This window comes from Colias philodice, chromosome 26 (assembly GCF_061535455.1).
Source record: "Colias philodice isolate Cphi_HAF_F1 chromosome 26, ilColPhil1 Martin Lab GWU primary, whole genome shotgun sequence".
In the NCBI taxonomy this organism is placed as follows: domain Eukaryota; kingdom Metazoa; phylum Arthropoda; class Insecta; order Lepidoptera; family Pieridae; genus Colias; species Colias philodice.
The window spans coordinates 3,108,186-3,124,016 of NC_143111.1; the positions used below are offsets into that span (position 1 = coordinate 3,108,186).

At 29.5% G+C, this 15,831-nt stretch overlaps 1 protein-coding gene across 1 annotated transcript in view; it reads left to right on the top strand.

The window, feature by feature from the left end:
* The first annotated feature begins 2,737 nt into the window (after positions 1 to 2,737).
* The window catches only part of LOC149476827 (uncharacterized), a 46,391-nt gene continuing 33,297 nt past the window's right edge, over positions 2,738 to 15,831 (top strand). The window contains exon 1 of the mRNA XM_089711187.1: positions 2,738 to 2,955. The gene's annotated coding sequence lies outside the window, so the exon portion shown is untranslated. The remainder of the gene's footprint in view (positions 2,956 to 15,831) is intronic.

Consider the following 15,831-nt stretch of genomic DNA (forward strand, 5'->3'; position numbering starts at 1 on the left):
GCAACCGGCTTATTTTATTTGAGCTTTTCGTTCAAAAACCTTATATGGAGTATAACCACAATATAACGTTTTAAATATATTCCATATCATATTTTCCGCAATAAATAAATGTCAATATGTAATACTTAACTATTAATTTTATTTACATAATAAGATTAAAATTTAAAATCAGGATATCTTAAAAGCTTGATAAAATATGTAACTAAGTAATTGATTTCAAGTGACCTTTTCTGTTGCATTTACGTACGTTGATGCATATATTTATTTCATGTAGTATATTTTGAAATAATGATATTTTATGATGTTTCTAACGTCTTCTCTACACTAAAAAGATCTGAGGAAGACCTCGTAATTCTTTAAACTCAACGGAAAAAATTGGTACCATTTGTAAGCCCACACAGTGATTTGATTTAAGATAAACCACGTTGCCAAGAAGTATACTTTGAATTCTGCCCTTGTGCCTCTGATGAAAGCTACATAGTACCTATCTACGTGCTATTCGAATTTTGATGTAGTTTGCTATAATTGTGAGATTCTAATGATTTAACAGGTTTTATTCCCGTCAATGTTATTACAACAAGTTTGTTATGCTAATACATAATTTAGATCAAGGAAGCCTTTTGGTGTTAAATAATTATATAATCTATACTAATAACGAAATCGTTTAGGACACAGAAGGCTGATCACCTACTTGTCCCTAAAGAAAATCGATCAGTGAAACAGATGTATAATGCATCTGCCCCTTATGTTTCTTTGAACGCGCTAATCTCAGGAACTACGAGACGATTTTAAAAATTATTTGATCCCTAAGTGCATATAAGGTATAGGTACTACAGGCGAACCCGGGAGGATTGTTAGTTTATGGTATAACTTGTAAAACACTTAAACAAAGTGAGCGATACGTACCATATAAAATTAAACCACTTGAAGCAAAAAGAATAAACATAACTTAAAAGTAGCCTATATTCATCAAGTAGATAAATACTAAAATATGGTTACCGTCATAACGAATTCGCCTCGCATCGGCAGACGTATCACTAGAAGCATAAAAGGCTGTCTGACTAAGCACACGGTTATTACCGGCATCAAACGTCAATATAATTAGGAAATTTTATATTAACGAGCTATTTGTTAAATTACCGATAAATAAATTATGATCATTTGTAATTGTTTTTCTTATGATAATGTGTCACCTATTCATATAATTATGTACAAATATGTTTATGTTTCTTGTATATGTTGTTAGGTATGTTAATTGTAATATTTTATTAGGCTTTTAAATATCTGTGATTTATGATTTCAAAAGCTATTTTCCAATGAGTCGGTCATACCTACTAACTTCCAATTTGCCTATGACATTCAGAAATGTCCATAAATATTTATAGAATTTGAAATCGTTATTAAAAAAATCTTCTTTCATCAAATATGTACTTATTGTACAGTGTACTTTACAGCACCAGGTACAGGTAGCACCTACCTGGTTTATTTTTTTTAATTACAATATGTATAACCTATGTCGATCACATCTTTAAATATTTTATTTGAACATAAGATTAATGGTGATTTTAAGAAATTTGATTTAAACACCAGTGTAATACTAGTTAAAATGGCTTCAATCTCCAAACACACAATTACTCATGATGTAGATTTCCAAACTCTTTTGAATCATTTTATTACGTGATATTACGGATACATCATTACTAGTAATAAACGAATGTTTACAATTTTTTATAGAGCTCATACACAAAAATTTTACAAATAGCCAACAAACACAATAACTATAATATTATATTATTATATGTTCATAATTCTAAAGCTCCGTGTGTCCCTGGCGCCTGGGCTCACCTTGTAGACGCGTCAATGTTTTATTTTTGTGCACTGTTATTACGGAAAATATCAAATATTCAACGCATAAATATTCCATCCCAAACATTTTGTGAATAACACGCATTCTGTGAACAGGGCTTTATTTATTAAAACATTCTTGTTTGTTATTAACCTTGTAACGACTAATTTTCTACGTAAAACAAAACACTTTTATGACATCGGCGGACTATCTTCCTTCGGATATTATCTAGCCTAGATTCCTGAATGTATAATATTTTTATAATAACTCTTAATAGAATTAAAGCTCTATAAATTAACATAAACAATATTTGTATCGCGGTAGCTGAGATAAGGTAAGAAAATTTTTTTAATCGATCTGAGATAACGACTAACTCTACTATAGGTACTACCAGCAGGTAAAGTAGAGCTAGTAGAGTTCTATAATAGATATTTTACCTCCTATTTGTTTCTTAAATTTCGGTAATCAAATCATATTTCTGAAATAACTTGATCAAAGGTAAATAATTTATTAAGTAGATACCTACTTAACAAACGACGAAACTCAAGATTTTGCGTTACTACTTTTTGGATTTTGTAAAATATAAACATTCGCATTAATTCAGTCTTATAATACTTTAAGTTTAAATACTAAAAGTTTCGTACCGTCCATTCTTTCAGTTATAAAAAGTGCTCTGCTGATCCTATCGAGACCATATTAGGACGAGGAACCATAACTTCATGCTTGCTTAGTACTGGACGAAAAGGCTATCCGGTCGATTTCACGTATAAAACAAACAAAAAATATAAATGTTCCTCAATAAAGAACGGCTTTATCTCGTATTACTGGCGCGATAAAATTAGATTCGCTGACGACCGCCTGCGCAGGCCGCAGCGTCAGTCACGCTTAGCGCTCGCGACGCGACGGCAGAGCGCGAAAATAAATTCAAAAAGAGAATCCGCAACCGTTCCATCAATATTATTTTTTTGTTTTGCGTCGCGTTCAGTGTTACGAAACAATTTTGTGCCAGTGCGTTATTATATCGTGTATGTGCTGCCTTATATTGTGATTCAGAAAACATTAAAACTGTGTGGACGCCGTGTAATGTGTATGCAATAAAGTTGCAGAAGGTGAGTGTACTTTTATGGTTCGAAAGTTGAATTTTTCTGATGTACATTACATTCGGGTTTTGGGAGAGGCCGTTGCTTGTGAAACCTCTTTCTATGTATGTCCGTTTTGTGTGACAGCGTGTTACCCGGTTACCTTTTAACCGTTAGAATGTATAGAATACCTTGTATTCTCGGTATACTTAGAGAGATTGACATGAAACTTTAATATAGCCTTAACTACTTACTTTGTTTTTATAATTGTATTAAATATAGTTAACTAATATGGATTAAATGTTAAAATTACTTGCTCTTGATTTTTTATTGTTTTTTCTTTCTCATCGATCTTTTATCTTAAAAATTAAACAAAAATAGGGTAGCTATATAACATTTTGTATAAAGATTTCTTTTCTCATTCGTTATATTTTGGTTAATTAGTTTTTCTCTATAAAAAAGAAGTTGTTAAGTTAGGTACAAATTAATTTATCATAGGTGTAATGACATAATTAGGAAATTCACCGTATAGGTATAATTATATACCTATAATCACTAAATTAACTCTACGTAATGTTCGTGAGATAATGGTAGAGTTATGAAGTAGATATACTGGATATATAATATGTACATAATGTTTTAGTTAATATCATAATATTATATATAGCTACATACCTACCTAGTTAGGCTATTTTTTAAGTGCATTAATTAACATAGTAAATAGTAAGCTTACACATGTAAAAAGTAAATAGCAAGGTACCTACATATTATACACTGTACATGTCAATAAATAATTTATTAATATTATGATGAAATCATTTATTCATATGAACATTCAAAATAATTGCGATTATTAAATCTGATGTAATTATTTGTTCATAAATATATAATTAAAAATATTGCACTGCTAAATATTATTTTATAAATATTATTAAATACGAAAGATAAATAATAAGATTATACCTATTAGGAACCTACTAATAATTATTGACCTCAATATTTTAAAGCAAATTGAAAAGATAAATAACTAACATTATTTTAAAGTGACTAGAGGTAGAGTTTAGTCATGAAACTCGATAAAGTGAATATTAAACAAAGATTGGTATTGAACATTCCAATTCACTATAACAATAATTGAACTACGAATTCATTATCGTGCTTTCATACCTCAAGGCCGACATTTGCCTGAAGGTACATAATGTATGGCCAGAGATAATATAATACTATGTATGGCTATTGTTGTATGTCGATCTGCACGACATACAAAATACAATGGGTAATATCATTCTTACAGAACACTGGAAGATACGCATTTCTCACTGCAATGCTTGTTTAAATGTGCATTTAAATTGGTTTAGTTACTTAATTTTGAGATGTAGAGTATTTATTTGCGAAAAAAAAATTAAAAGTTTAAAACCTAAACCACAAATAGTAATGAAACTTTGCACAAAGGTCATTAACATAAGAAAGATGAACTTATAAGTTAGATACTTGTAGGAAAGTACGAGAGAAAGTTAAACTTTTTAGTTCGCAAAGTTGACGCATCACCAAAAGTGTTGCAGCATTTGCTGAATGTCAGTATAGCAGTTAATTTTAACGCTGATTTTCAGCAGTCAGTATGAAAATTTATAACCAAACTGCTCCACAAATACTATTATTATTAACTCTGTTGCAAGCGTGACCCAATTCGGTCATGCTTATTAATATAAGTAGGTACCATCCTTACTTGTTGGTATCCTTGCAGAATGTTATGGTATATGAACTCCTGTATTCACTTGGTATTTTACTTTTACCGTGATTCGCGTCGAACTTGAATTATGTAATAAAAATAGGCTAGTTTAATAATAAAAATCAATGTCACTCATGAATGGCGTATTTCTGTGGGCGTATTTCTGAATCGATCGAGCAAGTTTTACAAATTAGCGCTGCAAACTTTTTACTTTAGAACTAACTAGTATTTTATTAACTGTGGTTTGGACAACGTAGAGAACTTAGCTTATTTAACGGAATACCTTTTGTTTATTGTTATGTATACCTTTAATAATTTATACAGTTTAACAAATATCTTGTCCTGTCCATTGATGATTGATCCTAAAAACATTTCATTTAAAAATAAAATATGTTCAATACAGGAAGTATTTTCAAGGTTTATACATATAAATTTATACAAAATGTCTACAAAAATACAAGAAATATGCAATCAATTCTTTGAGTACTACAAGTTGCGTTATTAACAGTAGTATGGATTCCCGGGTACTGCCTCACTCTATGCTGCCTCACTGTATGGTACGGTGAGGACGTGACTTGATTGAAAACCCCGACTAAAAAAAAAAAAAAAAAAAAAAAGTTTGGACTCTTTTCCCACTAAAGCGGCCACGCTGAGTCGATAGCACTCACTCCCGAAGCGATAGGATGCACGGTTCCAAAGATAGCTGAGGTGTGCAGATCGATTAACTCTTATCAAATATCAATTAGATAAGAGTTAATCGATGGGTCATTAATGGGACGCTAATGACCCACCGGTTGTTTGCCTATTCCTATTATCTATCGGCGTTCATATCTATTACTCATTGTGCACCTCGCTTATCACTGCTTTTGTATTAAACTTCTTTGTTACGACCTACCTCGCTATTCTAACCAAACGATGTATTATTATATTCAAGAAAAAATACGTCTAAAATCCTATATTTATATATTATCCTACTATATTATTATAATTGTTGCTTTTTTAAAAAGCGATTCGCTTCTGGCACTCGCCGGCCGCTGCCGCGGCACGCTCGCTTTGCTCGCTCGGCTCGTGCGTTGTTTATCAAAGTCTAACCTAACCTAACCTAATTGTTGCTTTTTTTAAAAAGCGATTCGCTTCTGGCGTTGTTTATCAAAGTCTAACCTAACCTAATTGTTTTTCCGGGTAATCTGATGTATCGAACTTTGTTACGGCAGGACAAGGATTGTAAAAGAGTTGATTGAAAATAAAACATATTATTTCCATATATTATTTCTTTATTTACACCCGCATTACACTACAATACAATTTAACAAGTGTCATATCATTTCTTGGTGAGTCATACGAAAAATTTGTAAGGAAATCTTCCAATCTCAGGCCTCGGAACTTGTAGTACAAATATACCACGCAATACTCTCCACAAAACGTGGAATAGATATCCTGAATTCTAGCAGTATTATAGTCCCACATGCGACAATTTCTTCTTAAATATTCCGCTATTACTATAATCGGTTTACGTCCGAAGGAATCAAAATATTCTCCAACTCTTTCGTGGTTGATATGAATAGCTACCCAATGAGAACCTGGCTGTGAGTCAGGGTCGAGATTGCATAATATAATAAATGCAGGTATGTGTATATGCATTGGCAGGCGATTCGAGGGGTACACGCTATACTGGAGGCTGGGGTGTATTCTATGAAGACTCATTTGCAGGTCTAATGTATTCATTTTTACATGTTTGACCTCATCCAATTTCTATCAATCATCAACCTAAACTAACATCATGTTATATTGTCATCCCAATATATGCAATATTTTTATATGTATTTATTTAGAAATGCAGGCCGGCCAATATATGCAATATTTTTATATGTATATTTATTGTTTGTAAGGAAATAAAAAATAGTAAATTGCATACAATTTGTTTTATTTAATTTTATAATGTTTCCCTTAGTTACATATACACAAAATGCATTAAGCATACATTAAGCAATATTCACTACAAACTGAAGTCCAAAGATAATGATTCCCAAATTATTCTCAATATAATTATAAGTACATAAGTGATTGCTTAACTATGTTCGTTGTTTTTGTTTGTGTTTGTTGTGTCATGTCTTGTGTATTAGTTGTTAGCTAAGTATGTTAATGTATTCATTTTTCGGAAATCCTTATAGATAAGATAATGATTCCAAAGTCGTGCTAGCCCCTTCCCAAATCTATCATATAAATATCCCTGCACGCATCCTTAGTATATTGTGTTTCGAATTCAACCACAGGTCAACACGTAGAAATTTATTACAAATAACAAAATGGAGGTAAGTTATTATTATTATTAATATTATTTTTAATTATTACTTCAGTAAAATCTTTATTTATTTTTATCTTGTTAAACATATTTTTAATTATATATGTTATGTTTCAGGCTTCTTACAACCTCAAAGATGTGGAAAAATGTTTCAAGCCCTATAATTATTATGATTTATCCGATGAAGATGAGGTTTCTAACTTAACAATAAATAAAAATAAGAGGACCAGTCGTTTAGATGACTTTTTTCTTCAAGAGCCTGTATACAACATAACAAAGGAGATATCGGAGGAAGATAGTGCAAAACACTACAGCTTTAAAAATTAGGTTTCTTCATGTGGTAGCTTAGTAATTAGTTTATCTACTAGTATAAATGAGGTAAGTTATTATTATTATTAATATTATTTTTAATTATTACTTCAGTAAAATCTTTATTTATTTTTATCTTGTTAAACATATTTTTAATTATATATGTTATGTTTCAGGCTTCTTACAACCTCAAAGATGTGGAAAAATGTTTCAAGCCCTATAATTATTATGATTTATCGGATGAAGATGAGGTTTCTAACTTAACAATAAATAAAAATAAGAGGACCAGTCGTTTAGATGACTTTTTTCTTCAAGAGCCTGAGCGGAAAAAGAAAAAGGCGAAACTATCTTCAATTGTTGGACGTTCAGTGAAGGAGGGATGCATTTCATATATTTCAACAGACAAAGATGACGGAAAGGATGCTGATCTACTAGTGAAAATTGATTTATATAGTTTAAAAAAGTTGAAAGAAATCCCGGTGTCGCAACATTGGAAAAATGCTGATATTCGCATTAAATATTATACAAAAAACGATTCTAACATAGATCTTCAAATAAAAGATATTGTATACAACATAACAAAGGAGATATCGGAGGAAGATAGTGCAAAACACTACAGCTTTAAAAATTAGGTTTCTTCATGTGGTAGCTTAGTAATTAAATAGGAAGTTTGTAAGGAAATAAAAAATAGTAAATTGCATACAATTTGTTTTATTTAATTTTATAATGTTTCCTTTAGTTACATATACACAAAATGCATTAAGCATAACACATAAATCTAAAACATAACACACATTATAACCTTAACTACTATAGTCTACAGTAACATTTCTTAAAAACTACAATTATTTTACATTAGTTACAATCAAACAATACATTTTAAATATGTAATAAACTATTATATAACATTATAGCAATATCATAATTTTACATGCGGTACAAATTTTGTATATACACACAGAAATAATAGTAAAAAGTCACTTAGCGTAATTTATAATGTCCCCAAGCCAATGTATCAATGTTGTTGTTCATTGTTCATAATACATCGATTGGTATCATTATATGATAAAGATGTTTTATTTATTTTTTGTGTAAAAATAGTGTGTTTGATTGACTTAAATCGAAGCATACTTCTTGAGAACTTTAAATTATTCCATTTCTTTCATAAAACATATAATATATATTTTTTTATTGCAAATTTTTAAGCATTAACCTATCATTTAGTGTGTATTTTTTATTTTTTTTAACTCTGTTGTAAGAACTAGAAATTCGACGCCATATACGCATAAAATTTCATCAAAGTAAGGTTATTTTAACTTAGATTTTCTTTGAATTTTTCAATAAAAGTACTTAAATTGCCTCGAACATATTTTAGGATGTCTCAGTGTCTTTACTGTTGTATATTTTATAAGAAAACTTCTTCTAATTAATTTTGTGTAAAATACAAAGACACGAACGTCCCGCATGGAAAAAATTGAAACACGCCTCAGGTTATTGGCTATTAAACAAACTGGACAATGAATATCAATAAATTGTCTCGAACGCATTTTAGATATTGAATGAATCTTTAATTTAAGATATCATCACACATTGTTACTAATTTAGTTTTGTTAAACGAGCTTCTAAAGAATTACAGAAACAAGCCAAAATCACTCTAAAATCGATAGGGACTCTTAAGGGTCTCAGATATATCTAAAATACAAAATCCTAAATAAATCGGCTTATCATAAATTAATTTTGTTTTCCGTAATTGTATTGCGACTAATTAATGTTCTGAAAATATTGATAAACTATGGAATTCTGGTTTTGCAATCCAATCCTGAGCACCTAAAACTTTACCACGATTATCCCAGTGAGTTAGTAGTTTAACGTTTACTCTTTTTCAATATTTTCCATAGTCATATCGAAGACAGAATTGTTCATTAATTTAAAAAAGTCTTTTTCAAAGTTTGATGTAGCTAACGTTCTCAAACTAGTATTTAAGTCTATGTATTTCTTTAACCAAGAACTCTGTTTAAATTTTAAAATTCTATGTACTTTAATTAATCCAATTCCCATTTCAATTCATTGTTTTAAATTCCTGTAGTGAATGATGTATTTATTTTTATTATTTAAATTAGGAACTAATTTAGTTTCTTCAGTATTACCCACACATATGTTTTCAGGACATAACGAAAAGTCAGAATGCAAATTATGAAGTTCATCAGGATATTCCAAATCAACTTCTAAAACATAACCGAAATCAGAGTTATCCGACACATTATAATCTGTATTATAATCTATCCATTCGAAACCACCAACAGGAAGAGATTGAGTTAGGATAGTTCCTTTTTAGTTCTGTAAACTGATCATCATTAAGATTTTTAGCTAGTTGATCTAAACTACACGATAAAAATTTCAATGAATCTATGAATCTTAAACTTACTGATTGATTATTTATTGTTAGCAAAAATGTATTTTTATTTATTTATTTTTTTATTTTTTCACCTTCAAGAAAATTTCAAAAGTTCTATGTCAGTAATTGATATTTTTGGTTTATCGCATTCAAATGTAAATATTAATATAAAATACATTTTTTAACTAATTGTATTAGGTGTAGTTTGGGCAAGTGTATAATTCATATTTAATTTTAAAATCAAAGTCAATTAATTTTTCGAGAATGATGTAAATATTTTAGAATGTTTTATTGGATTAATTTTCAATCCAGTATTCGGTTAGCGAGCTTATTACAATATTAAGTACTATTTATTCTTTTGATTTATCTTTCCACCTTCCAAACAATATGAGATAAAAAATGTCAAATGATTTTTTTCTTAATAATAGTTTTTATTTTTTCATTAGACGTTTAAATTCAAGTTAAGCTTCATAAAATATGATCATATTATATTACAAAATAAAAACCTATGCATTAATATTTACTTACCTTTTTTACGAATATTTGATATCCTCATACTTTTTTTCTTTGCTTTTGATATTCTTATTATGTCTATTTATTTTTTCGACGACGATAAAATTTTAAAAACTCGACCCCAAAATAAGACCATCCGCTCGATTTTTGCAAATAAGCAAAAATGTTTTTCATTATTTTTTTTTTAGGATGCTGGCACATTCACAGGTTCGCCAGGACTTTAATTTAATGCATAGGTTTTTATTTTGTAATATAATATGATCATATTTTATGAAGCTTAACTTGAATTTAAACGTCTAATGAAAAAATAAAAACTATTATTAAGAAAAAAATCATTTGACATTTTTTATCTCATATTGTTTGGAAGGTGGAAAGATAAATCAAAAGAATAAATAGTACTTAATATTGTAATAAGCTCGCTAACCGAATACTGGATTGAAAATTAATCCAATAAAACATTCTAAAATATTTACATCATTCTCGAAAAATTAATTGACTTTGATTTTAAAATTAAATATGAATTATACACTTGCCCAAACTACACCTAATACAATTAGTTAAAAAATGTATTTTATATTAATATTTACATTTGAATGCGATAAACCAAAAATATCAATTACTGACATAGAACTTTTGAAATTTTCTTGAAGGTGAAAAAATAAAAAAATAAATAAATAAAAATACATTTTTGCTAACAATAAATAATCAATCAGTAAGTTTAAGATTCATAGATTCATTGAAATTTTTATCGTGTAGTTTAGATCAACTAGCTAAAAATCTTAATGATGATCAGTTTACAGAACTAAAAAGGAACTATCCTAACTCAATCTCTTCCTGTTGGTGGTTTCGAATGGATAGATTATAATACAGATTATAATGTGTCGGATAACTCTGATTTCGGTTATGTTTTAGAAGTTGATTTGGAATATCCTGATGAACTTCATAATTTGCATTCTGACTTTTCGTTATGTCCTGAAAACATATGTGTGGGTAATACTGAAGAAACTAAATTAGTTCCTAATTTAAATAATAAAAATAAATACATCATTCACTACAGGAATTTAAAACAATGAATTGAAATGGGAATTGGATTAATTAAAGTACATAGAATTTTAAAATTTAAACAGAGTTCTTGGTTAAAGAAATACATAGACTTAAATACTAGTTTGAGAACGTTAGCTACATCAAACTTTGAAAAAGACTTTTTTAAATTAATGAACAATTCTGTCTTCGATATGACTATGGAAAATATTGAAAAAGAGTAAACGTTAAACTACTAACTCACTGGGATAATCGTGGTAAAGTTTTAGGTGCTCAGGATTGGATTGCAAAACCAGAATTCCATAGTTTATCAATATTTTCAGAACATTAATTAGTCGCAATACAATTACGGAAAACAAAATTAATTTATGATAAGCCGATTTATTTAGGATTTTGTATTTTAGATATATCTGAGACCCTTAAGAGTCCCTATCGATTTTAGAGTGATTTTGGCTTGTTTCTGTAATTCTTTAGAAGCTCGTTTAACAAAACTAAATTAGTAACAATGTGTGATGATATCTTAAATTAAAGATTCATTCAATATCTAAAATGCGTTCGAGACAATTTATTGATATTCATTGTCCAGTTTGTTTAATAGCCAATAACCTGAGGCGTGTTTCAATTTTTTCCATGCGGGACGTTCGTGTCTTTGTATTTTACACAAAATTAATTAGAAGAAGTTTTCTTATAAAATATACAACAGTAAAGACACTGAGACATCCTAAAATATGTTCGAGGCAATTTAAGTACTTTTATTGAAAAATTCAAAGAAAATCTAAGTTAAAATAACCTTACTTTGACGAAATTTTATGCGTATATGGCGTCGAATTTCTAGTTCTTACAACAGAGTTAAAAAAAATAAAAAATACACACTAAATGATAGGTTAATGCTTAAAAATTTGCAATAAAAAAATATATATTATATGTTTTATGAAAGAAATGGAATAATTTAAAGTTCTCAAGAAGTATGCTTCGATTTAAGTCAATCAAACACACTATTTTTACACAAAAAATAAATAAAACATCTTTATCATATAATGATACCAATCGATGTATTATGAACAATGAACAACAACATTGATACATTGGCTTGGGGACATTATAAATTACGCTAAGTGACTTTTTACTATTATTTCTGTGTGTATATACAAAATTTGTACCGCATGTAAAATTATGATATTGCTATAATGTTATATAATAGTTTATTACATATTTAAAATGTATTGTTTGATTGTAACTAATGTAAAATAATTGTAGTTTTTAAGAAATGTTACTGTAGACTATAGTAGTTAAGGTTATAATGTGTGTTATGTTTTAGATTTATGTGTTATGCTTAATGCATTTTGTGTATATGTAACTAAAGGAAACATTATAAAATTAAATAAAACAAATTGTATGCAATTTACTATTTTTTATTTCCTTACAAACTTCCTATTTAATTACTAAGCTACCACATGAAGAAACCTAATTTTTAAAGCTGTAGTGTTTTGCACTATCTTCCTCCGATATCTCCTTTGTTATGTTGTATACAATATCTTTTATTTGAAGATCTATGTTAGAATCGTTTTTTGTATAATATTTAATGCGAATATCAGCATTTTTCCAATGTTGCGACACCGGGATTTCTTTCAACTTTTTTAAACTATATAAATCAATTTTCACTAGTAGATCAGCATCCTTTCCGTCATCTTTGTCTGTTGAAATATATGAAATGCATCCCTCCTTCACTGAACGTCCAACAATTGAAGATAGTTTCGCCTTTTTCTTTTTCCGCTCAGGCTCTTGAAGAAAAAAGTCATCTAAACGACTGGTCCTCTTATTTTTATTTATTGTTAAGTTAGAAACCTCATCTTCATCCGATAAATCATAATAATTATAGGGCTTGAAACATTTTTCCACATCTTTGAGGTTGTAAGAAGCCTGAAACATAACATATATAATTAAAAATATGTTTAACAAGATAAAAATAAATAAAGATTTTACTGAAGTAATAATTAAAAATAATATTAATAATAATAATAACTTACCTCATTTATACTAGTAGATAAACTAATTACTAAGCTACCACATGAAGAAACCTAATTTTTAAAGCTGTAGTGTTTTGCACTATCTTCCTCCGATATCTCCTTTGTTATGTTGTATACAGGCTCTTGAAGAAAAAAGTCATCTAAACGACTGGTCCTCTTATTTTTATTTATTGTTAAGTTAGAAACCTCATCTTCATCGGATAAATCATAATAATTATAGGGCTTGAAACATTTTTCCACATCTTTGAGGTTGTAAGAAGCCTGAAACATAACATATATAATTAAAAATATGTTTAACAAGATAAAAATAAATAAAGATTTTACTGAAGTAATAATTAAAAATAATATTAATAATAATAATAACTTACCTCCATTTTGTTATTTGTAATAAATTTCTACGTGTTGACCTGTGGTTGAATTCGAAACACAATATACTAAGGATGCGTGCAGGGATATTTATATGATAGATTTGGGAAGGGGCTAGCACGACTTTGGAATCATTATCTTATCTATAAGGATTTCCGAAAAATGAATACATTAACATACTTAGCTAACAACTAATACACAAGACATGACACAACAAACACAAACAAAAACAACGAACATAGTTAAGCAATCACTTATGTACTTATAATTATATTGAGAATAATTTGGGAATCATTATCTTTGGACTTCAGTTTGTAGTGAATATTGCTTAATGTATGCTTAATGCATTTTGTGTATATGTAACTAAGGGAAACATTATAAAATTAAATAAAACAAATTGTATGCAATTTACTATTTTTTATTTCCTTACAAACAATAAATATACATATAAAAATATTGCATATATTGGCCGGCCTGCATTTCTAAATAAATACATATAAAAATATTGCATATATTGGGATGACAATATAACATGATGTTAGTTTAGGTTGATGATTGATAGAAATTGGATGAGGTCAAACATGTAAAAATGAATACATTAGACCTGCAAATGAGTCTTCATAGAATACACCCCAGCCTCCAGTATAGCGTGTACCCCTCGAATCGCCTGCCAATGCATATACACATACCTGCATTTATTATATTATGCAATCTCGACCCTGACTCACAGCCAGGTTCTCATTGGGTAGCTATTCATATCAACCACGAAAGAGTTGGAGAATATTTTGATTCCTTCGGACGTAAACCGATTATAGTAATAGCGGAATATTTAAGAAGAAATTGTCGCATGTGGGACTATAATACTGCTAGAATTCAGGATATCTATTCCACGTTTTGTGGAGAGTATTGCGTGGTATATTTGTACTACAAGTTCCGAGGCCTGAGATTGGAAGATTTCCTTACAAATTTTTCGTATGACTCACCAAGAAATGATATGACACTTGTTAAATTGTATTGTAGTGTAATGCGGGTGTAAATAAAGAAATAATATATGGAAATAATATGTTTTATTTTCAATCAACTCTTTTACAATCCTTGTCCTGCCGTAACAAAGTTCGATACATCAGATTACCCGGAAAAACAATTAGGTTAGGTTAGACTTTGATAAACAACGCCAGAAGCGAATCGCTTTTTAAAAAAAGCAACAATTAGGTTAGGTTAGGTTAGACTTTGATAAACAACGCACGAGCCGAGCGAGCAAAGCGAGCGTGCCGCGGCAGCGGCCGGCGAGTGCCAGAAGCGAATCGCTTTTTAAAAAAGCAACAATTATAATAATATAGTAGGATAATATATAAATATAGGATTTTAGACGTATTTTTTCTTGAATATAATAATACATCGTTTGGTTAGAATAGCGAGGTAGGTCGTAACAAAGAAGTTTAATACAAAAGCAGTGATAAGCGAGGTGCACAATGAGTAATAGATATGAACGCCGATAGATAATAGGAATAGGCAAACAACCGGTGGGTCATTAGCGTCCCATTAATGACCCATCGATTAACTCTTATCTAATTGATATTTGATAAGAGTTAATCGATCTGCACACCTCAGCTATCTTTGGAACCGTGCATCCTATCGCTTCGGGAGTGAGTGCTATCGACTCAGCGTGGCCGCTTTAGTGGGAAAAGAGTCCAAACTTTTTTTTTTTTTTTTTTTTTTTTTTTTTTTTTTTTTTAGTCGGGGTTTTCAATCAAGTCACGTCCTCACCGTACCATACAGTGAGGCAGCATAGAGTGAGGCAGTACCCGGGAATCCATACTACTATTAACTTTTTATGACTTCAAAATCTGAAATGGCTATTCATAAAATCTTGCAACGGATATTAAAATGTTTTAATGAAAATCGTTTGATTCTGAACGCAATATAAAAACTGCAGTATCAATCGGAATGTGAGAAGGCCAGACAGTTATTTCTGAACGAACCACTTGTGTATGTCTGCATTTCAGTAAACTCTGTAAAGTGGCACCACTTATTAATTTATATTTATTATCTACAGCTACCCATTTCATTAACTATTATTGAGATTCCGTATATAGTAAGTCACCTGAAAAAAAATGGAACTAGGTACTCAAGTAAATCACGGTTAAATCAAATCAATTAAATTTGAAATAGGTCTGTACGTATTACTTATCAGCACAGTATTTGATTTTACAAGCTCTAGCTT